Source organism: Panthera leo, chromosome C2, assembly GCF_018350215.1.
Source record: "Panthera leo isolate Ple1 chromosome C2, P.leo_Ple1_pat1.1, whole genome shotgun sequence".
Classification (NCBI taxonomy): domain Eukaryota; kingdom Metazoa; phylum Chordata; class Mammalia; order Carnivora; family Felidae; genus Panthera; species Panthera leo.
Window position 1 is genome coordinate 83,678,540 of NC_056687.1, and position 22,980 is coordinate 83,701,519.

At 37.8% G+C, this 22,980-nt stretch overlaps 1 protein-coding gene across 1 annotated transcript in view; it reads left to right on the top strand.

Annotated features, from left to right (window-relative positions):
• Positions 1-22,980, top strand: part of MCF2L2 (MCF.2 cell line derived transforming sequence-like 2) — a 264,774-nt gene that overhangs the window by 45,546 nt on the left and 196,248 nt on the right. The window lies entirely within an intron of this gene.

Sequence of the window (22,980 nt, forward strand, 5' to 3'; positions counted from 1 at the left end):
CTGAATTTCCCATGTGACAGGGCTGGGTTGAGATGGAATTTTTGCTGAGTGCAGCCCACGCTGGTATGTAGCGTGGCCAGTTTCTCTGATGTATCCCTCACAGACAAGTGATAGGGGAAGAGGCTAGAAAACAATGTCAGTTTTGACTATGATTCACACATAGGAGGTACTTAATACACACTGTTGAGTGAATGAAACATTGGTTGAACATGCTAATGCTGCATCTGCCCCTTCAGGTTTATTGCACTAGAATAAGGTGATTCTAGCTTCCTAGGGCCTGTCATCTGGGACACATGACCATTGCTCAAGGAGGTCAAGCCATGTTAGGAGTTATTTAGTTTATCTTCCCTAAATAAGGAATTCTCCATATTCAGATAGAGAATCTAAGGCACAGAGCAAGAAAACAAAGGCTGAGAATAAAAACTGTGCTTGTAGCTGAGAATATGACAGAGATGTTTTTGGGCATCTGCTATTTCTCTAGCCCGAGCCTTACACCTTTATCGAATTGAGTCAGTCAATACCCAGGCTTCCAAGGGGTGGAGTGTGGGACAGAGTTCATAATGATGAACCATTTTACAGACAAAGATAGAGCTGGGAATGAGGCCCAAACGCCACTCTTTGATAGTGCTGTGTCCAGTCTCCAGCCAGGAAAGGCCCTTCCCTCCATGGGTTTATAGGGCTTATGATGTCATCTCTTACTTAAATTGCTGTGAGGTTAGGAATTTACACAACGGCCATGTGTGTGCTGTTTAGCTTGTCTTCCATCTGCCTCATGTGATTTCGGGGTCAACACCAGCTTTGTCATTGAAAGGCCACCTGCAATTTCATCCCACCTATGGAGATTAGAAAGTTGAGTTGTTTGCTTTAACCAAAGCCACTCTAAAAGATTTATTTTTGTTTTTGTATATTACTATTCATATTTCCTCAGAGAGAGCTATGGATTTTATTTTTTAATGCACTTCTTCAAAGTTTATTGCTTAAATTATATGTAACTAATTCCTTTCCTTTCTTCCTTTGATCCCTGAAAATGGTATGTGTTATGCAGATGCGTAAGGATTTGGGGTTTTGTTGCTTTGAAGGAAGGATGCTGTGTGTGTCTCTGGGCTGTGCTCATGTGGTTCTCTCTGTTGAGACCTTTCCCATCCTTCTTGGCCTATCTAACTTCTACACATTCATCAGCCTTCAGTCTGACCTCATTTCTTCAAGGAATCCTTCCCCAACTTCAGTTTCGCTCTCACAGACTCTTAATTTCCATAGACACCTGAGCTTAGCTCTTATATAACACTGTAGTATATGGAAATTGTTTCTGCCTTTCCCATTAGACTGTGAATAGCTCAAGAGTAGGGGCCAATGCTTTTGTTTTGTTTTCTTGTTTTTTTTTTTTTTTTTTTTTTTTATCCCTAGCTCTAGCACAGTGTGCCCTGCACATAGTAGGCTGTCAGGAGTATTGTCGGTAGAATTTCCAGTTCTGATAGAATTCATTTCAATAAAAAAAAAGAGTATTTGCTATAGGGTGAGAAGGAGGCTGCTGACAGAGAGAGAGGAACTCAGTCCTCACTCCTGCCTTAACCTCCTTGGGTTGTAGGGAGTTGTACCTGGTCTCCCTCTTTGGCTCAGTTGCATTCCAAAATAATGACACCCATCAGTTCAGCAACTTCTCCTTCCATGGGGAGCTGCAAAGGAAAGGGTTGAGCAGGGAGGTGGGCAACAGGTGGAAGTGCCTCCACCTATTCTCATTATATTTGGTTAAAACTCACTGTTGAATTTTACTGAATCCCCGATGCAGTCATATGCTAACCAAAATGGGTTGTTTTTGTCTTGTACTTGTAGCCTTTTCTGAGTCACACTGAGAAGCATATGTTGAGTGCTATCTGGACCAGTGTAGAGAGAAGCATAGAGGGGTAGAACCCCTATCTCCTAGAGGTAGAAGATAAGACAAAACAAGGGGCTACTGTTTTTTTGGCTTGATGTCTTTTTTTCTCTTCTATATTCCTTATATAATTTCTGGCAAATAGGAAGTTTTTTAGTTTCCTAGAATGCTGTTTGTTTCTTGAGAAAGAATAGCTGTCTGACCAATTATTCCCCTTTTCTCTTCTTGGCATTTGCTCATATCCACCCCTCTTGCTTTCAACATAAAGAGCCCCACCCGTCTTTCTTTCCACATAAAACAGAGACAATGGGTAAGAAGGCCCAAAAGGGGAATTTGACATGAACCTTGCTTTCCAGGTTCCATTTCAGGTTCCAGAGAATGAAACCAGCCTTGTTTTTTATGATTCCTATTTTCACAATATGCATCTTCCTAAGTCTTACAGTGGTAACCAGGCAACAGAGCCCTTCCCAGGTTGCAAAATGTTTTATAGGCAGTTGATGGAGGGCTCATGACACAGAACAAGAATTGATGTACTAGAAGAGGAGGATGGCAGGATATGCAGGGTGGGGAAAGGATATCTCTGTGCCTGAAATTAATAAGGACCCCTCATTGTGGCTGGGTTGAGTGAGTGAAGAAAGCTTCCCACGGCAGCTCATTCTTCACTAGATCTTTGCTGAGTGCCAACAGTGTGGTTGGTGTTATTAGGTGCTATAAAGGACCAACAAGGCCATAAGACAATGTCTTGAACCTCAGGAAGCTCATCACATGACTCTGTTGTCATGATAGCTTGTGAAATATGCAAACAAAGTATTATAGAAGATCAGAAGAGAGAAAAGTCACTTCAGACAGGAAAAACAAGGAAAGCTTTAGGAATGAAGGTGAAAAGATAGGTAGGATTTCCACAGGTAGATATGCAAGGCAACATTCCAGAAAGAGAGAATAAGGTGGTATTTAAGAGCTCTGTACACAGCCCAAATCTGGAACACAATCCACATTCCACTGCTCACTAGCTGTGTGATCTGGGGCAAAATATTTGACTTCTATCCAACCCCCCCTGGTTTTCGAAGTCTTAAAAAGAGTATGTTTGGGGAACTTTGGCCATCCAAGTTGATCAGAACAGAGTAAGGCTCCTTTTCAGTAGTGAGAAACGAGAGCTGGAAAGACATCTGGAAACAGACTAGGCAAGGCCTTTCCCACCAAGTTGAGTAGTTTAGACATAATGGGCAGGAAGAGGTGGCTGGAGGTTTTGCGGTGGGGAATGACAACCAGATTAATATGGTGGTGGTGTGCAGAGTGGATCAGATGGAGCCAAGAAAAGGAGGCAGGAGACTGATTAAGGGCTTCTAGACTCGGATGGGCGCAAAGTGAAAGGGTGTGAGCTAGCGTGTTGACAGGAGGACTGGGTAGAAAGGGATGGACAGAAAGGACAGGCGTTGGGGCCAATTGGGATGGGGGAGGGGGAGAGTGAGAAACTAATGGCTTTAGTAACTGTACTACCAGACAGATCTTACTGCTTGTCTGGGCATGTGGGATTGAGCCCCCATTTTGGTTTTCATTGTCTCATCTTGTTTTATTTCATTACTTTGCCTGGCTCTTCCTTACCAAAAGTATGCTAGGATGTGGTTCCCATCTTAGTTGCACATTAGCATCACTTGGGGAGTTTTAAAATATCCTGACGTCCAGACCAGACTAAAATCAGAATTTTTCAAGGTGTGACTTGAGCTCCAGTAGTGCTGGAAGCAACTCAGGTGACCCCAGTGTGCAGCCAAGGGTGAAACTCACTGTGCTAGGTGCTGTTAGGGAGACACTGTGGTAAAAGGGAAGGAACATTTGAGGGGTGAGGAAGAAAATGCGGACTCAGGCTTAGCTTTTGGATAAGATGCAGTACTGGGGCATGTGGGGAAATTAAAAGACAGAACGAGAGCAGCACCCAATCTTCTACTTTTGCCTTCATAGTTCTGTATTTCTTCTCTCTAAATGTAATAAAAGCCAAAAATTCTGTTTCCTGAGCTTCCCTGACTCTGGGGTATCTTTGTGAATTATATGTAATACATAACCATTGAATTATAAATCTTCCCACATGGATCTCATGGTATTAAAATATATATAAAATATAAAAAGTATCATTGCCACATCACCATTATGTTTCCAATAACAACTGAGGGCTCACTTTAGCCTATCAGGTACCATCTGCTATGTATTTATACTACTAAGGGTTTTCAGAATCTATCTTATAACAGTAGCAGGATAAACCTAGGAGTCAGTTTCTCAGAGGTATTACTTATGTAAGATATTGTCACTTAAAACATGTTTCCTGTGGCTACAGACTGTAGCCAAGCAGTTTGAAAAGGCATTAGTAAAAACATTCTGAACAACTGAGAAGGTCAGCTATTTTTAGATCACAGTTGTTTTTCTCAAAATCAATATTTGTATAACTCAGCATGGATTTTTATTACTGAATTACTCTATTTAGTTTCTTTGTTTTAGTCCAATTCTGAGTTCATTATTTGAAAGGGATTGGCGGGGGGCGCCTGGGTGGTTCAGTCCATTAAGCCTCTGACTTTGGTTCAGGTCATGATCTCGCAGTTTGTGAGTTTAAGACCTGCGTCGGGCTCTGTGCTGACAGCTCCGAGCCTGGAGACTGCTTTGAATTCTTTGTCTCCCTCTCTCTCTACCCCTTGCCCACTCAGACTCTCTCTCAAAAATAAACATTAAAAAAAAAAAAGAATAAAAAAAAAAGAAAGGGATTGGAGAAAGTACTTTTATTAGATGGTACAACAGTCACGTTTCAGAACAGTGGTGAATTTTATGATTATTTACTATTTCTTAAATTTATTAAAAATGTTTATTTATTTTTGAGAAAGAGGAGACACAGAATCCAAAGTAGGCTCCAGGCTCTGAGCTGTCACCACAGAGCCCAAAGCGGGGCTCAAACTCATGAACTGTGAGATCATGACCTGAGCCAAAGTCGGATGCTTAACCAACTGAGCCACCCAGGCACCCCTGATTATTTACTATTTCTAAAGGACCTTTTCTATAATGAATTTGTTGAGAGACCTGTTTAAGTTTGAAGAATTCTCCTATGTCCATTTTCCTCCCGTAAAGTCTGATTAATAGTCTTTGAGATGAGTCAGATCCTCATTTATGATATGCTGTCTGATAGAATGCTGTCTGGCATTTCTACTTTAGGAAAGGAGGGGAGAAGGACATTGCAACTATTTGCCTTGTGAATTATAATGAGAGTTTCCCTTGTGTATTAAAAGACTGAATGGGGCGCCTGGATGGCTTAATCAGTTAAGCATCTGACTCTTGATTTCAGCTTGGGTCATGACTCCAGCATTGTGGGATTCAGCCCTGTGTGAGGCTTCACACTGAGCTGGGCATGGAGCCTGCTTGAGATTTGCTCTTTCTCCCTCTGCCCCTTTCCCCTCTAAACAAACAAACAAACAAACAAACAATAAATAAATGAAAACACTGAATGAATATAACAATTTGTCAGCTTTAGAAACTAGCCCCGCCAATGAAGTTAGTTCATTCTGGGCCTCTTACTTATGGAGGCAATAGAAAAGCACCTGTTTTTAAATGGCTTTGAATAGCATTAATTGGAAAAGATCTGCTTTGATTGAGTGCAAGGGTGAGGTATGTTATTTCTTGGGCTGGCTGTGGCATTGCTCCTCAGAGTCAGGGAGATGGAATCATTTCTTTGACTTCTAAGGACAGAGGTCCAGGATGGGGAGTCTTGTTGGCCTGTTGCATTGCCCAGGGTGGGTGGATTTGCTTCAGAGCTCTCAGAAAGGATGCCTTGAGAGACCAGACCTTAGCCAGCCAAGGCTCGAAATTTGAGATTACCCCATGGATTTGTTATGAATAAGTGGTAACACTGGCAAGTAAGTCTTATAGGCCAACATAATTTGAATGAATTATTTTAGAGGGCAGAAAAAACATTTAATATGTTAGATTCTTGTCCTTCTCTGTGTAAGACTAGGAGTCTGACAGTATTTCTCACCAGTAGGATGAGCTAATGTGTGCATAATGGCTTTTCTTTGCTCATTTGCTTTAGAATATCTTAACTATCCTGCATTGTGTCACCTGTCCTTTTCAGATAGGAGCTTACTTTCCCTTTTCTGATATGTTCAATTTAGATTTCTTTAGACATTCAAAGCACAGCCTCTTGCTTGAATTTATGGGTGCTAATGGTTGTAAATATCTGGAATTTGGCCTGATTCAGTGGTATTATCAGTTATAAAGGAGATAATTGCCACAGTCTAACAAATAGGCTCATCTCCTATTTATTATGTGACTTGGGTTGTTTTGGTGATGGGGTGGTCTGAAGAATTGAGATGAAATTGGGCAAGATGTTGGGTGTGGTATTAACTTTAAAATGTGAATGCTGCTTTTTTTTTTTAAGTTTATTTATTTATTTTGAGAGAAAGAGATGGGAGGGAGAGAGAGAGAATTCCAAGCAAGTTCTACACTGTCAGCACGGAGCCCGACTTGGGGCTCAAACTCACGAACCGTGAGATCATGACCTGAGCTGAAACTAAGAGTTGGACACTGAACTGACTGAGCCACCCAGGCACCCCTGAATGTTGCTTTTTAAAAATCAAGCTTTTGATGGAGAGCAAGCAGCTCATCATGCCCTCTACAAGTCATTATGTGGTCAGTAATGTTTCCTAAAACTCTGTGAGCCACAGAGGGTGTTGACTTTTGCTGTTTATTTTATTTTTTATACTATTTATTGATTTACCAATTATTACATGGTTCTTTACTATTTATTACTTACTAGTTTAAGGGGTCCTGAGAATGATGGGGTAGGAGGATTCAGTTACTCCATAATACCTTATTAAAAATACCTTATTAAAATATTATTAAAAGACTCTAGACATTATTAGCACAAGTACCTTTCTGATAATCTATACAACTTCACTGGGATGGTAAACATTGAATTGCATTTAGTAATGATGTGCACTCAGTATTATCAGTCAGAATATTCTAGGTTGAAGGCCATCAAACTTTTTCTGTAAAGGACCAGAGAGTAAATATTGTAGGTTTTGCAGGCCATATGATCTCTGCCTCAACGACTGAGCTCAGCTGTTGTTGCTGAAAAGCAAATATAGATAATATATAAACCAATGAATGTGGCTGTGTTGCAATAAAACTTTATTTACAAAATGGGTGTGGAGTGGATTTGACACATGGACTGCAGTTTGTTGGCTCTTGGTCTAGATTAGTTGTTCCCAGACATTAGCATACAGCAGAATTTGGGGGACTTGCTAAAACACAGATTGCTGGTCCCACTCCAAGTTTCTGATTCAGTAGGTTTGGATGAGGCCACATAATTTGGATTTCTAACAAGTTTTCAGGAGATGCTACCGCTGCTGGTCTGAGGATCACAGTTTGAGAACTATACATAGCTAGTGAAAAGTAAAGCTTAGGACTTAGATTTCTTGGCTCCTGGCTTGGTGCTATTTACACCAACCATAACGCAAAACTTTTAGATAATATTATGGTGGTGATGTCCATGGTGCTAATTTACATATTTGTTTTTATTTTTTGATTATCACCTTTAGACAATATCTTGTGGTTCTTTGCTATGAAAAATGAATTTTGCATACTTATGATGCTTCTCTGTCCTTGCTCCCTTTCACCCCCCAATTTTTGTTAGTTACATTATTATTTTTAGATCATATAATGGTTACCATGATAAATTTAAATAACACAGTTAATTCTATCTGGTGATGCAGCAACCTTAGATAATATCTATTGATTTTTTTTACCATATATTTCCATCTTTTTTCTGTCTCTCATCTTTCAAGTTCTACCTATATACCACTTTCTTTCAGTTGGTAAGACTTATAATGTATTTTACATTTTTACTATATGTGGGTTTTTCTTTGACTCTAGTTGATTCTATACACAGAAATCAGTAAAATGCATTTATGCATGTAATATGTTCATACCTCTAGAGTAAGAAATGTAATTCTATGTCATTAAACCTGTGTCACTCAAAGGAGTGCTACACATGTTAAGGTAAATAGGTTCTCTTTTCTAAAACTCCATGCCACAGTTTAATTCATTTCAGACTCTGGCAATGTCTTTTTTTTTTTTTTTTTTACGTTTTCCCTTGGCATTTCTTTTTCTTTTTTTTTTTTTTAAGTTTATTTATTTATTTTGAGAGAGCATGTGCACGTGCATGTGTGTGTGACTTACTTTGAGAGAGCGTGTGCACGTGCATGTGTGCACAGAGAGAGGGACAGAGAGAGGAGGAGGGACAGAGAGAGAGGGAGAGAGTATCCTAAGTAGACTCTGGATTGCTAGTGAAGAGCCTGACATGGGGCTTGAGCCCAGGAACCGAGATCATGACCTGAGTGGAAACCAAGAGTTGGAAGCTTAACCAACTGAGGCACTCAGACACCCCTCCCTTGGCATTTCTAATTGTCTTTTTTTCTTGTTTATACAGTAGCATATATCTATATTGCATTATTAATATCTTCCAGATTGTTTGTTATAGAATTTATGTAATACATATATTTTTTTCTTGAAGACTTTTTTTGAGGCCCACTGACCTACCCTTATAATTGCTGTTATCTGAACCTGTTGCCAGATGTCAACCTGGGATTGCTTTTTATCATATCTCTGGAAAGATTGTTCCTTCTTTTTTATTTAAAAAATTTTTTTTTGGGGGGGGGATTGCTTGGGTGGCTCAGTTGTTTAACTGTCTGACTTCGGCTCAGGTCATGATCTCAGCCCCTTCTTGGGCTCTGTGCAGACAGCTCAGAGCCTGGAACCTGCTTCAGATTTTGTCTCCCTCTCTCTCTGCTTCTCCCCCACTCACACTCTGTCTGTCTCTCTCTCTCAAAAATAAATAAACATTAAAAAAATTAAAAAAATTTTTAATTAAAGTATATGTGACACACAATGTTATATTAGTTTCAGGTGTACAGCATAGTGATTTCATTTTCATTGGAAAACTTTCAAGTTGTTTCTTTTTCAGAAAGGGTGTATGGTAAGTGAAATGCACAAGATTTAATTTTTTTAATTTAATTTTTAAATTTAAATTTAATTTATTTTTTCAATTTACATCCAAGTTAGTTAGCATATAGTGCAACAATGATTTCAGGAGTAGATTCCTTAATGCCCCTTACCCATTTAGCCCATCCCCCCTCCCACAACCCCTCCAGTAATCCTTTGTATGTTCTCCATATTTAAGAGTCTCTTATGTTTTTGTCCCCCTCCCTGGTTTTATATTATTTTTGCTTCCCTTCCTTTATGTTCATCTGTTTTGTCTCTTAAAGTCCTCATAGGACTGAAGTCATATGATATTTGTCTTTCTCTAATTTCCCTTAGCATAATACCCTCTAGTTCCATCCACATAGTTGCAAATGGCAAGATTTCATTCTTTTTGATTGCCGAGTAATACTCCATTGTGTATATATACCACATCTTTATCCATCCATCCACTGATGGACATTTGGGCTCTTTCCATACTTTGGCTATTGTTGATAGTGCTGCTATAAACATTGGGGGCATGTGCCCCTTCAAAACAGCATACCTGTATCCCTTGGATAAATACCTAGTAGTGTAGTTTCTGGGTCATAGGGTATTTCTAGTTTTAATTTTTTGAGGAATCTCCATACTGTTTTCCAGAGTGGCTGCACCAGTTTGCATTCCCACCAGCAGTGCAAAAGAGATCCTCTTTCTCCACATCCTCGCCAACATCTGTTGTGGCCTGAGTTATTAATGTTAGCCATCTGACAGGAGTGAGGTAGTGTCTCATTGTGGTTTTGATTTGTATTTCCATGATGATGAGTGATGTTGAGAATTTTTTCATGTGTTGGCCATCTGGACACTCCAAAGAAGTCAGAAACTTCTTTGGTGAAGTGTCTATTAATGTCTTTTGCCCAATTCTTCACTGGATTATTTGTTTTTTGGGTATTGAGTTTGATAAGATATTTATAGATTTTGGATAATAACCCTTTATCTGATATGTTGTTTGCAAATATCTTCTCCCATTCCATTGGTTGCCTTTTAGTTTTGCTGATTGTTCCTTTCACTGTGCAGAAGCTTTTTACTTTGATGAGGTCCCAATAGTTCATGTTTGCTTTTGTTTCCCTTGCCTCTGGAGACATGTTGAATAAGAAGTTGCTGCCAAGGTCAAGGTCAAAGAGGTTTTTGTCTGCTTTCTCTTCGAGGATTTTGATGGCTTCCTGCTACATTTAGGTCTTCATCCATTTTGAGTTTATTTTTGTATATGGTGTAAGAAAGTGGTCCAGGTTTATTTTTCTGCATGTCGCTGTCCAGTTTTCCTACCACCACTTGCTGAAGAGACTGTCTTTATTCCATTGGATATTCTTTCCTGCTTTGTCAAAGATTAGTTGGTCATCCGTTTGTGGGTCCATTTCTGGGTTCTCTGTTCTGTTCCATTGATCTGAGTGTCTATTCTTGTGCCAGTAGAAATGTATAAGATTTTAAATGTCAAAAAAATGGCTGCACTTTGTCCTCACACTTGATTGGGAGTTTGTCTGAATATGGAATTTTTTTAATGTAAAATAGCATTGATGCATTGATTTCTAGCAGCCAGTGTTTAGTAATAAGAATACTGTTCTGTCTCACATCTGAGTCTCATTCCTTCATAGGTAAGCTGTTTCTTTTGTAACGTAGGAAGCTTTTGGGTTTTTTTTTTTCTTTAGGTTTTGCAGGTTTGAAATTTCATACTTTTTCTTTCATTCTAATGGACCTTAGAACTGGAGGTTCAAGTCTGTCTTAGGCTTAGAATTTTTTCTCTATTTTTCTGTTTTTTTTTTTTAAATTATATTTTCCCTCCAAGTCTGTTTTCTAGCTTCTGGAACTCAAATTAGAGGGATATTGTATCTTCTGAGTTTCTTTTCTGTGTCTTTAACTTTTCTTTCATATTTTTCATCTTTTATCACTTGACATTTTTTTAATATAATCTCTATGCCCAACATAGGGCTGGAACTCATAACCGCAATATCAGGAGTCACATGCTCCACTGACTGAGTCAGCCAAGGGCCCCACATTTTATATGTATACATAGTCTATTAATGTCTTTGCTCTTTTTTCCATTGAGGTGTTTTCTTTCTTTCTTTCTTTCTTTCTTTCTTTCTTTCTTTCTTTCTTTCTTTCTTTCTTTCTTTCTTTCTTTCTTTTTTTTTACCTTTATCTTCCTCTTCATTTTTAAGAATTCTTTATGGATTAAGGATATTAGCCCTTTATCTGTGATGTATGCTGCATTTATTTTCTCTCACTTTTTATTGTCCTTTCACTTTGCTTAGGATGTTTTTGGCCATGCAAAATTTTTATATCATCAGATGCATCAATGTTTCTTCTATTGCATCTGGATTTTGAATCATTGTCAGGAAACTTTCCTATACCTAGGTTATAGGGGAATTCACCCATGCTTTCTTGTAATAAATATTTCCTTTTTTACAGTCAGTTTTGATGCACTTGATGTTTATTTTTGTGTGTGATATGAGATATAGATATGTTTATCTTTTTCCAAATGGATGTTCAGTTATTCCAGCACCAATAATTTTAAGAGTTCATCTTTGCCTCAGTGATTTGAGAGTTAATTGGTCTGTCTATTAATAAGTGAGTTACACACTATTTTAATTATAGAGAATTTAAGTATGGTTAGCATCTGGTAGGATTAATTCCCTTTCCCCTCCAGGCCCCTTAAGCTTTACTTACTTTTTTCATTTTTTCCCAACTGTTCTTGTTTTCTTTGTATGCATCTTGCTCCATTGAAAAATTAAAAAAAAAAAAAAAAGCTTGCTGGTCTTTTCATTGGGACTTTGTTAAATTTATAAAGTAACTTAGGGAAAAGTGATATATTTATGGTGTTAAAATAATCTCATCAAGAACATGAAAAGTCTTTCCATTTGTTAGAATCTACTTTTGTGTCTTTAGGAGTGTTTAAAAACTTCCTGACATAGGTTTGTACATTTATTGTTAAGTTTACTCCTAAGTATTTCATCATTTGTTGCCATTATAAATGAGATCTCTCTACCATTATGTCTGTTAACTGGTGATTTTATTTTTGTACTGTTTTTATTAGGTGTAGGTATTAATGTCATTCTTGCTTCATAAGTAGTTTTTTGAAGTTTTCTTTCAGTTTTTATGCTCTGAAACAATTTTTGTGGCATTGGGACTTTATGGTCAATGATGATTTGAATTCCCTTCTGAAATTCCTCTGTGGATCTGGGCCTTGATAACTTTCTCTATTTCCTCTATGGAAATTGGTCTGTTTAAACTTTATTTCTTTTTTTTTTTTTTTTTTCTTTTTTTTTTTTTCCCTCCCTCCCACCCTGCCCTCCCTCCTACCCCCCATCAACCCTCAGTTTGTTCTCAGTTTTTAACAGTCTCTTATGCTTTGGCTCTCTCCCACTCTAACCTCTTTTTTTTTTTTTTTTTCCTTCCCCTCCCCCATGGGTTTCTGTTATGTTTCTCAGGATCCACATAAGAGTGAAACCATATGGTATCTGTCTTTCTCTGTATGGCTTATTTCACTTAGCATCACACTCTCCAGTTCCATCCATGTTGCTACAAAAGGCCATATTTCATTTTTTCTCATTGCCACGTAGTATTCCATTGTGTATATAAACCACAATTTCTTTATCCATTCATCAGTTGATGGACATTTAGGCTCTTTCCATAATTTGGCTATTGTTGAGAGTGCCGCTATAAACATTGGGGTACAGGTGCCCCTATGCATCAGTACTCCTGTATCCCTTGGATAAATTCCTAGCAGTGCTATTGCTGGGTCATAGGGTAGGTCTATTTTTAATTTTCTGAGGAACCTCCACACTGCTTTCCAGAGCGGCTGCACCAATTTGCATTCCCACCAACAGTGCAAGAGGGTTCCTGTTTCTCCACATCCTCTCCAGCATCTATAGTCTCCTGATTTCTTCATTTTGGCCACTCTGACTGGCGTGAGGTGGTATCTGAGTGTGGTTTTGATTTGTATTTCCCTGATAAGGAGCGACGTTGAACATCTTTTCATGTGCCTGTTGGCCATCCGGATGTCTTCTTTAGAGAAGTGTCTATTCATGTTTTCTGCCCATTTCTTCACTGGGTTATTTGTTTTTCGGGTGTGGAGTTTGATGAGCTCTTTATAGATTTTGGATACTAGCCCTTTGTCCGATGTGTCATTTGCAAATATCTTTTCCCATTCCGTTGGTTGCCTTTTAGTTTTGTTGGTTGTTTCCTTTGCTGTGCAGAAGCTTTTTATCTTCATAAGGTCCCAGTAATTCACTTTTGCTTTTAATTCCCTTGCCTTTGGGGATGTGCCGAGTAAGAGATTGCTACGGCTGAGGTCAGAGAGGTCTTTTCCTGCTTTCTCCTCTAAGGTTTTGATGGTTTCCTGTCTCACATTCAGGTCCTTTATCCATTTTGAGTTTATTTTTGTGAATGGTGTGAGAAAGTGGTCTAGTTTCAACCTTCTGCATGTTGCTGTCCAGTTCTCCCAGCACCATTTGTTAAAGAGACTGTCTTTTTTCCATTGGATGTTCTTTCCTGCTTTGTCAAAGATAAGTTGGCCATACGTTTGTGGGTCTAGTTCTGGGGTTTCTATTCTATTCCATTGGTCTATGTGTCTGTTTTTATGCCAATACCATGCTGTCTTGATGATGACAGCTTTGTAGTAGAGGCTAAAGTCTGGGATTGTGATGCCTCCTGCTTTGGTCTTCTTCTTCAAAATTACTTTGGCTATTCGGGGCCTTTTGTGGTTCCATATGAATTTTAGGATTGCTTGTTCTAGTTTCGAGAAGAATGCTGGTGCAATTTTGATTGGGATTGCATTGAATGTGTAGATAGCTTTGGGTAGTATTGACATTTTGACAATATTTATTCTTCCAATCCATGAGCAGGGAATGTCTTTCCATTTCTTTATATCTTCTTCAATTACCTGCATAAGCTTTCTATAGTTTTCAGCATACAGATCTTTTACATCTTTGGTTAGATTTATTCCTAGGTATTTTATGCTTCTTGGTGCAATTGTGAATGGGATCAGTTTCTTCATTTGTCTTTCTGTTGCTTCATTGTTAGTGTATAAGAATGCAACTGATTTCTGCACATTGATTTTGTATCCTGCAACTTTGCTGAATTCATGTATCAGTTCTAGCAGACTTTTGGTGGAGTCTATCGGATTTTCCATGTATAATATCATGTCATCTGCAAAAAGCGAAAGCTTGACTTCATCTTTGCCAATTTTGATGCCTTTGATTTCCTTTTGTTGTCTGATTGCTGATGCTAGAACTTCCAGCACTATATTAAACAGCAGCGGTGACAGTGGGCATCCCTGTCGTGTTCCTGATCTCAGGGAAAAAGCTCTCAGTTTTTCCCCGTTGAGGATGATGTTAGCTGTGGGCTTTTCATAAATGGCCTTTATGATCTTTAAGTATGTTCCTTCTATCCCGACTTTCTCAAGGGTTTTTATTAAGAAAGGGTGCTGGATTTTGTCAAAGGCCTTTTCTGCATCGATTGACAGGATCATATGGTTCTTCTCTTTTTTTTTGTTAATGTGATGTATCACGTTGATCGATTTGCGAATGTTGAACCAGCCCTGCATCCCAGGAATGAATCCCACTTGATCATGGTGAATAATTCTTTTTATATGCTGTTGAATTCGATTTGCTAGTATCTTATTAAGAATTTTTGCATCCATATTCATCAGGGATATTGGCCTGTAGTTCTCTTTTTTTACTGGGTCTCTGTCTGGTTTAGGAATCAAAGTAATACTGGCTTCATAGAATGAGTCTGGAAGTTTTCCTTCCCTTTCTATTTCTTGGAATAGCTTGAGAAGGATGGGTATTATCTCTGCTTTAAATGTCTGGTAGAACTCCCCTGGGAAGCCATCTGGTCCTGGACTCTTATTTGTTGGGAGATTTTTGATAACCGATTCAATTTCTTCGCTGGTTATGGGTCTGTTCAAGCTTTCTATTTCCTCCTGATTGAGTGTTGGAAGAGTGTGGGTGTTTAGAAATTTGTCCATTTCTTCCAGGTTGTCCAATTTGCTGGCATATAATTTTTCATAGTATTCCCTGATAATTGTTTGTATCTCTGAGGGATTGGTTGTAATCATTCCATTTTCATTCATGATTTTATCTATTTGGGTCATCTCCCTTTTCTTTTTGAGAAGCCTGGCTAGAGGTTTGTCAATTTTGTTTATTTTTTCAAAAAACCAACTCTTGGTTTCGTTGATCTGCTCTACAGTTTTTTTAGATTCTATATTGTTTATTTCTGCTCTGATCTTTATGATTTCTCTTCTTCTGCTGGGTTTAGGCTGCCTTTGCTGTTCTGCTTCTATTTCCTTTAGGTGTGCTGTTAGATTTTGTATTTGGGATTTTTCTTGTTTCTTGAGATAGGCCTGGATTGCAATGTATTTTCCTCTCAGGACTGCCTTCGCTGCATCCCAAAGCGTTTGGATTGTTGTATTTTCATTTTCGTTTGTTTCCATATATGTTTTAATTTCTTCTCTAATTGCCTGGTTGACCCACTCATTCGTTAGTAGGGTGTTCTTTAACCTCCATGCTTTTGGAGGTTTTCCAGACTTTTTCCTGTGGTTGATTTCAAGCTTCATAGCATTGTGGTCTGAAAGTATGCATGGTATAATTTCAATTCTTGTAAACTTATGAAGGGCTGCTTTGTGACCCAGTATATGATCTATCTTGGAGAATGTTCCATGTGCACTCGAGAAGAAAGTATATTCTGTTGCTTTGGGATGCAGAGTTCTAAATATATCTGTCAAGTCCATCTGATCCAATGTATCATTCAGGGCCCTTGTTTCTTTATTGACTGTGTGTCTAGATGATCTATCCATTTCTGTAAGTGGGGTGTTAAAGTCCCCTGCAATGACCACATTCTTATCAATAAGGTTGCTTATGTTTATGAGTAATTGTTTTATATATCTGGGGGCTCGGGTATTTGGCGCATAGACATTTATAATAGTTAGCTCTTCCTGGTGGATAGACCCTGTGATTATTATATAATGCCCTTCTTCATCTCTTGTTACAGCCTTTAATTTAAAGTCTAGTTTGTCTGATATAAGTATGGCTACTCCAGCTTTCTTTTGGCTTCCAGGAGCATGATAAATAGTTCTCCATCCCCTCACTCTCAATCTAAAGGTGTCCTCAGATCTAAAATGAGTCTCTTGTAGACAGCAAATAGATGGGTCTTGTTTTTTTATCCATTCTGATACCCTATGTCTTTTAGTTGGCGCATTTAATCCATTTACATTCAGTGTTATTATAGAAAGATATGGGTTTAGAGTCATTGTGATGTCTGTATGTTTTATGCTTGTAGTGATGTCTCTGGTACTTTGTCTCACAGGATCCCCCTTAGGATCTCTTGTAGGGCTGGTTTTGTGGTGACAAATTCCTTCAGTTTTTGTTTGTTTGGGAAGACCTTTATCTCTCCTTCTATTCTAAATGACAGACTTGCTGGATAAAGGATTCTCGGCTGCATATTTTTTCTGTTTAGCACACTGTAGATATCGTGCCAAGCCTTTCTGGCCTGCCAAGTTTCAAAGGAGAGATCAGTCACGAGTCTTATAGGTCTCCCTTTATATGTGAGGGCACGTTTATCCCTTGCTGCTTTCAGAATTTTCTCTTTATCCTTGTATTTTGCCAGTTTCACTATGATATGTCGTGCAGAAGATCGATTCAAGTTACGTCTGAAGGGAGTTCTCTGTGCCTCTTGGATTTCAGTGCCTTTTTCCTTCCCCAGTTCAGGGAAGTTCTCAGCTATAGTTTGTTCAAGTACCCCTTCAGCACCCTTCCCTCTCTCTTCCTCCTCTGGGATACCAATTATGCGTATATTATTTTTTTTTAGTGTATCACTTAGTTCTCTAATTTTCCCCTCATACTCCTGGATTTTTTTATCTCTCTTTCTTTCAGCTTCCTCTTTCTCCATAACTTTATCTTCTAGTTCACCTATTCTCTCCTCTGCCTCTTCAAGCCGAGCCATTGCGGATTCCATTTTGTTTTGCAATTCATTTAAAGCGTTTTTCAACTCCTCGTGACTGTTCCTTAGTCCCTCGATCTTTGTGGCAGGAGATTCTCTGCTGTCCTGTATACTGTTTTCAAGCCCAGCGATTAATTTTATGACTATTATTCTAAATTCACTTTCTGTTATATTATTTAAATCCTTTTTGATCAGTTCATTAGCTGTTGTTATTTCCTGGAGATTCTTCTGAGGGGAATTCTTCCGTTTGGTCATTTTGGAGAGTCCCTGGCGTGGTGAGGACCTGCAGGGCACTTCCCCTGTGCTGTGGTGTATAACTGGAGTTAGTGGGCGGGGCCGCAGTCTGACCCGATGTCTGCCCCCAGCCCACTGCTGGGGCCACAGTCAGACTGGTGTGTGCCTTCTCTTCCCCTCTCCTAGGGGCGGGATTCACTGTGGGGTGGCGTGTCCCGTCTGGGCTACTCGCACACTGCCAGGCTTGTGTTGCTGGGGATCTGGCGTATTAGCTGGGGTGGGTAGGCAAGGTGCACGGGGGCTGGAGGGGCAGGCTTAGCTCGCTTCTCCTTAGGTGATCCACTTCAGGAGGAGCCCTGTGGCAGCGGGAGGGAGTCAGATCCGCTCTAAACTTTGTATTTCTAATGAGATCAACTTTGGTAAGTTATATTTTCCTAGGAAATTATCTATGCCTTGGTTTCTGAGTTTATTTGCATAGAGGTATATGCAAAGTTTCTTGAAGATTTTAAGTTTCCGGTGTTTCAGTGGTTATTTTTCTTTTGCTGTTTCTTAGTTTGTATAACTGTTCTTCGTCCTTTCCTTGCCCTTAAGTTAGCTAATAGCTTATTTATTTTGTTAATTAAAAAATGGGATTCTGATTTATTAGTTAGATCTATTGCTTTCTTTTTCTCTACCTTTTTCATTCTGTCTTTATCTTTAATACCTTCTTCCTTGTGCTTTTTTTTTTTTGGCTTTTCTTTATTTTTTCTCATTGTTGAGTTGAAAATTAAATTTATTTTCTTTCTTTCATTTTATTGATATAAATGTTTAAGGTTATGAATTTTCTCTGATCACTGCTTTAAATATATTCCATATATTCTGATATGTAGTATTTTTATTATCACTATATTTTAGAAATTCTGTAACTGTATTTTATATTCCCTCCTACTAAAGAGTTGTTTAATAGAAGATTTTTAAATTTTTAGGTTTTTTTTTTTTTTTGTGGTCCATATCATGATCAATTTTTGTGATGTTTCATGTGTGCTTGCGAGGAAGACGAATCCTCTATTACCAGGATATTAAGTTCAACACGTATCCCTTAGATCTTACTTACTGATTATATTTGTTAGGTCTTCTATAACCTTTTTGACATGGTGTCTATTCTGTCTTGTGTTCAAACTGGTATATTGAATCCTCCTGTGTAAAATGTATTTCTGTCTCCTTAGATCTCCTATAGTTTCTGCCTTTAAAAAGCTGGTTATTTTTGTGAATGGTGTAAGAAAGTGGTTTAGTTTCATTCTTCTGCATGTTGCTGTCCAGGTCTCCCAACACCATTCACAAAAATAAACTCAAAATGGATAAAGGACCTGAATGTGAGACAGGAACCATCAAAACCCTAGAGGAAAAAGCAGGAGAAAAACCTCTCTGACCTCAGCCGCAGCAATTTCTTACTTGACACATCCCCAAAGGCAAGCAAAAGGCATTTGCCCCAAAGACATGCCCAATTAAAAGCAAAAATGAACTATTGGGACCTCATCAAGATAAAAAGCTTCTGCACTGCAAAGGAAACAATCAACAAAACTAAAAGGCAACCAACGGAATGGGAGAAGATATTTGCAAACGACATACCAGACAAAGGGCTAGTATCCAAAATCTATAAAGAGCTCACCAAACTCCACACCTGAAAAACAAATAATCCAGTGAAGAAATTGGCAGAAAACATGAATGGACACTTCTCTAAAGAAGACATCCAGATGGCCACAGGCACATGAAAAGATGTTCAACATCGCTCCTCATCAGGGAAATACAAATCAAAACCACACTCAGATACCACCTCACGCCAGTCAGAGTGGCTAAAATGAACACATCAGGAGACTATAGATGCTGGAGAGGATGTGGAGAAACAGGAACCCTCTTGCACTGTTGGTGGGAATGTAAACTGGTGCAGCCACTCTGGAAAACAGTGTGGAGGTTCCTCAGAAAATTAAAAATAGACCTACCCTATGACCCAGTAATAGCACTGGTAGGAATTTACCCAAGGGATACAGGAGTGCTGATGCATAGGGGCACTTGTACCCCAATGTTTATAGCAGCACTCTCAACAATAGCCAAATTATGGAAAGAGCCTAAATGTCCATCAACTGATGAATGGATAAAGAAATTGTGGTTTATATACACAATGAAATACTACTTGGCAATGAGAAAGAATGAAATATGGCCTTTTGTAGCAATGTGGATGGAACTGGAGAGTGTTATGCTAAGTGAAATAAGTCAGGCAGAGAAAGACAGATACTATATGTTTTCACTCTTATATGGATCCTGAGAAACTTAACAGAAGACCATGGGGGAGGGGAAGGAAAAAAAAAAAACGGTTAGAGAGGGAGGGAGCCAAAACATAAGAGACTCTTAAAAACTGAGAACAAACTGAGGGTTGATGGGGGGTGGGGGTGGGTGGGTGATGAGTATTGAGGAGGGCACCTGTTGGGATGAGCACTGGGTGTTGTATGGAAACCAATTTGACAATAAATTTCATATTAAAAAAAATAAAATAAATTGGATTATTTGGGGTTTTGGGTATTGAGTTGTATAAGTTCTTTATATATTTTGGATTCTAACTCTTTATTAGAAATGCCATTTACAAATATCTTGAACCATTCATTTAGCTGTATTTTAGTTCCATTGATTGTTTCTTTCACTATGCAGAAGCTTTTCATTTTGATGTGGCCTCCAATAGTTTAATATTGTTTTTTTTCCCCTTGCCTCAGGAGACCTATCTAGAAAAATGTTGCTATATCTAATGTCAGAAAAGTTACTGCCTGGGCTCTCTTCTAGGATTTTTATGGTTTCAGGTCTCCCATTTAGGTCCTTAATCCATTTTGAGTTTATTTTTGTGTATGGTGTAAGAAAATGGTCCAGTTTCTTTCTTTTGCATGATGCTGTCCAGTTTTCCCAGCATCATTTGTTGAAGAGACTGCCCTTTCCCACTGGATATTCTTTTCTGCTTTGTCAAAGATTAATTGACCATATAGTTGTGGGTTTATGTCTGGGTTTTCTCTTCTGTTCCATTGATTTATGTGTCTATTTTTGTGCCAGTACCATACTTTTGATTATGATAGCTTTTTGGTATATCTTGAAATTGGGGATTGTGATACCACAAATTTTGTTCTTCTTTTCAAGACTGCTTTGGCTGTCTAGAGTCTTTTGTGGTTCCATATGAATTTTAGTATTATTCTAGTTCTGTGAAAAATGCTGTTGGTATTTTGATAGGGATTGCATTAAATGTGTAGATTGCTTTGTGTAGTATAGACAATTTAAAAATATTCGTTCTTTCAATCCATGAGCATGGAATATCTTTCTATTTGTTCGTGTCACCTTTAGTTTCTTTCATCAGTGTTTTACAGTTTTCAGGGTATAGGTCTTTTACCTCCTTGGTTAAGTTTATTTCTAGTACTTTATTATTTTTGGTATAATTATAAATGGGATTGTTTTCTTAATTTCTCTTTATGCTACTTCATTATTAGTATATAGAACTGCAATAGATTTTTTTTATATTGATTTTGTAATCCTATGGCCATATTTAATTCATTTATCAGTTCTAGTGGCTTTTTGGTGGCGATTTTAGAGTTTTCTCTATATAGTATCATGTCATCTGCAAATAGTGGAAGTTTTACTTTTTCCTTACCAATTTGGATGCCTTTTATTTCATTTTCTTGTCTGATTGCTGTGGCTAGGACTTCTAGTACTATATTGAATAAAAGTGGTGAGAGTGGACATCTCTGTCCTGTTCCTGATGGAAGAGGAAAGGCTGCCAGTTTTTCCCCATTGAGTATGATGTTAACTGTGGGCTTTTCATATATGGCCTTTATTATGTTGAGATATGTTCCCTCTAAACCTACTTTGTTGAGAGTTTTTATCATGAATGTGTGTTGTACTTTGTCAAATGCTTTTTCTGCATCTATTGGAATGATCGTATGGTTCTAACATTTTCTCCTATTGATGTGATGTATTTGTTTCATTTATTTCTGTTCTAATCTTTATTATTTTCTTTCTTCTACTGGTTTTGGGCTTTGTTTGTTCTTTTTCTAGCTTCTTTAGGTGAAAGGTTATGTTGTTTATTTGAGATTTTTCTCTTGTTTGAGGTAGGCCTGGATTGCTATAAACTTTCTTTTTAATATCATTTTTGTTGTATCCCAAAGATTTTGGACCATTGTATTTTTATTTTCAATTGTCTTCATGTGTTTTTCAATTTCTTCTTTGATTTCTTGGTTGACACATTCATTATTTAGTAGATATTATTTGACCTCCCTGTATTTGAATTCTTTTCAGATCCTTTCTTGTGGTTGATTTTTACTTTCATAGCATGTGGTCAGAAAACATGAATGGTATTGACTTCAATTTTTTGAATTTGTTGAAATTTATTTGTGGCCTAATATGTGATCTATTTTATTTTATTTTATTTATTTTTTATTTTTTTATTATTATTTTTTAATATATGAAATTTATTGTCAAATTGGTTTCCATACAACACCCAGTGCTCATCCCAAAAGATGCCCTCCTCAACACCCACCCCTCCTTCCCACCCCCCATCAACCCTCAGTTTGTTCTCAGTTTTTAAGAGTCTCTTATGCTTTGTCTCTCTATGTGATCTATTTTAAAGAATGTTCCATGTGCAATTGACAAGAATGTGTATTCAGCTGTTTTAGTATGGAAGATCCTGAATTTATCTGTTAGGTTCATCTGGTCCAATGCATCATTCAAAGCCACTGTTCCCTTGTTGATTTTTTGTATGGACGATATATCCATTGATGTAAGTGGGGTGATTAAATGACTCCTACTATTATTGTATTCATATTAATTACTTTCTTCATGTTTGTTATTAGCTGCTTTATGTATTTAGGTGTTCCCAAGTGGAGTGTGTAAATTTACAATAGTTGTTTCTTCTTGTTGGATTGCTTACTTTATAATTATATAGTGTCCTTCTTTGTCTCTTGTGACAGTCTTTGTTTTAAAGTCTATTTTGTCTGATGTAAGTATTTGTACCCCAACTTTCTTTTCACTTCTATTTGCATGATAAATGCCTTTCCATTTCTTCACTTTTAATCTACATGTGTCTTTAGGTCTGAAATGAGTTTCTTGTAGGCAGCATATAGATGAGTCTTGCTTTTTTATCCATTCAGTCACACTGTGTCTTTTGATTGGAGTATTTAGTCCATTTACATTCAAAATAATTATTGATAAGTATGTACTTATTGCCTTTTTTTTTACTTGTTTATGGTTGTTTTTGTAGTCCTTCTCTGTTCCTTTTTCTTCTCTTGCTGTTTTTCCTCACACTTTCCTGGTTTTCTTTAGTGATATACCTGGATTCCTTTCTTTTTATTTTTCACTTATCTATTGCTGGTTTTTGATTTGTGGTTACCATTAGGTTTGTTTATAACATCTTCTGCATTTAACAGTCTATATTAAGTTGATGGTCACTTAAATTTGAACCCATTCTTTACTCCTCCCCTTCCCTCCCCCATGTTTTAGGTAAAAGTTGTCATACTTTATATCCTTTTATTTTGTGAATCCCTTGACTGATTTATTTTATAAATTTTATAGATTTTATAGATATATTTAATTTTACTGCTTTTGTGCTTCCTACTTTTCTTACTCCTACATGTGATCTTCCCTTTCCATTCAAAGCATCCCCTTTAACCTTTTTTATAGGGCTGGCTTAGTGGTGATGAATTCCTTTAATTTTTGTTTGTCTGGGAAACTCTTTATCTTTCCTCCTATTTTGAATGATAACCTTGCCAGATAAAATATTTTTGGCTGCAGGTGTTTTTCTTTCAGCACTTTGAGTACAGTCTGCTATTCCCTTCTGGCCTGCAAAGTTTCTGCTGAGAAATCAGCTGATAGCCTTGTTTTCTTTTCTTTCC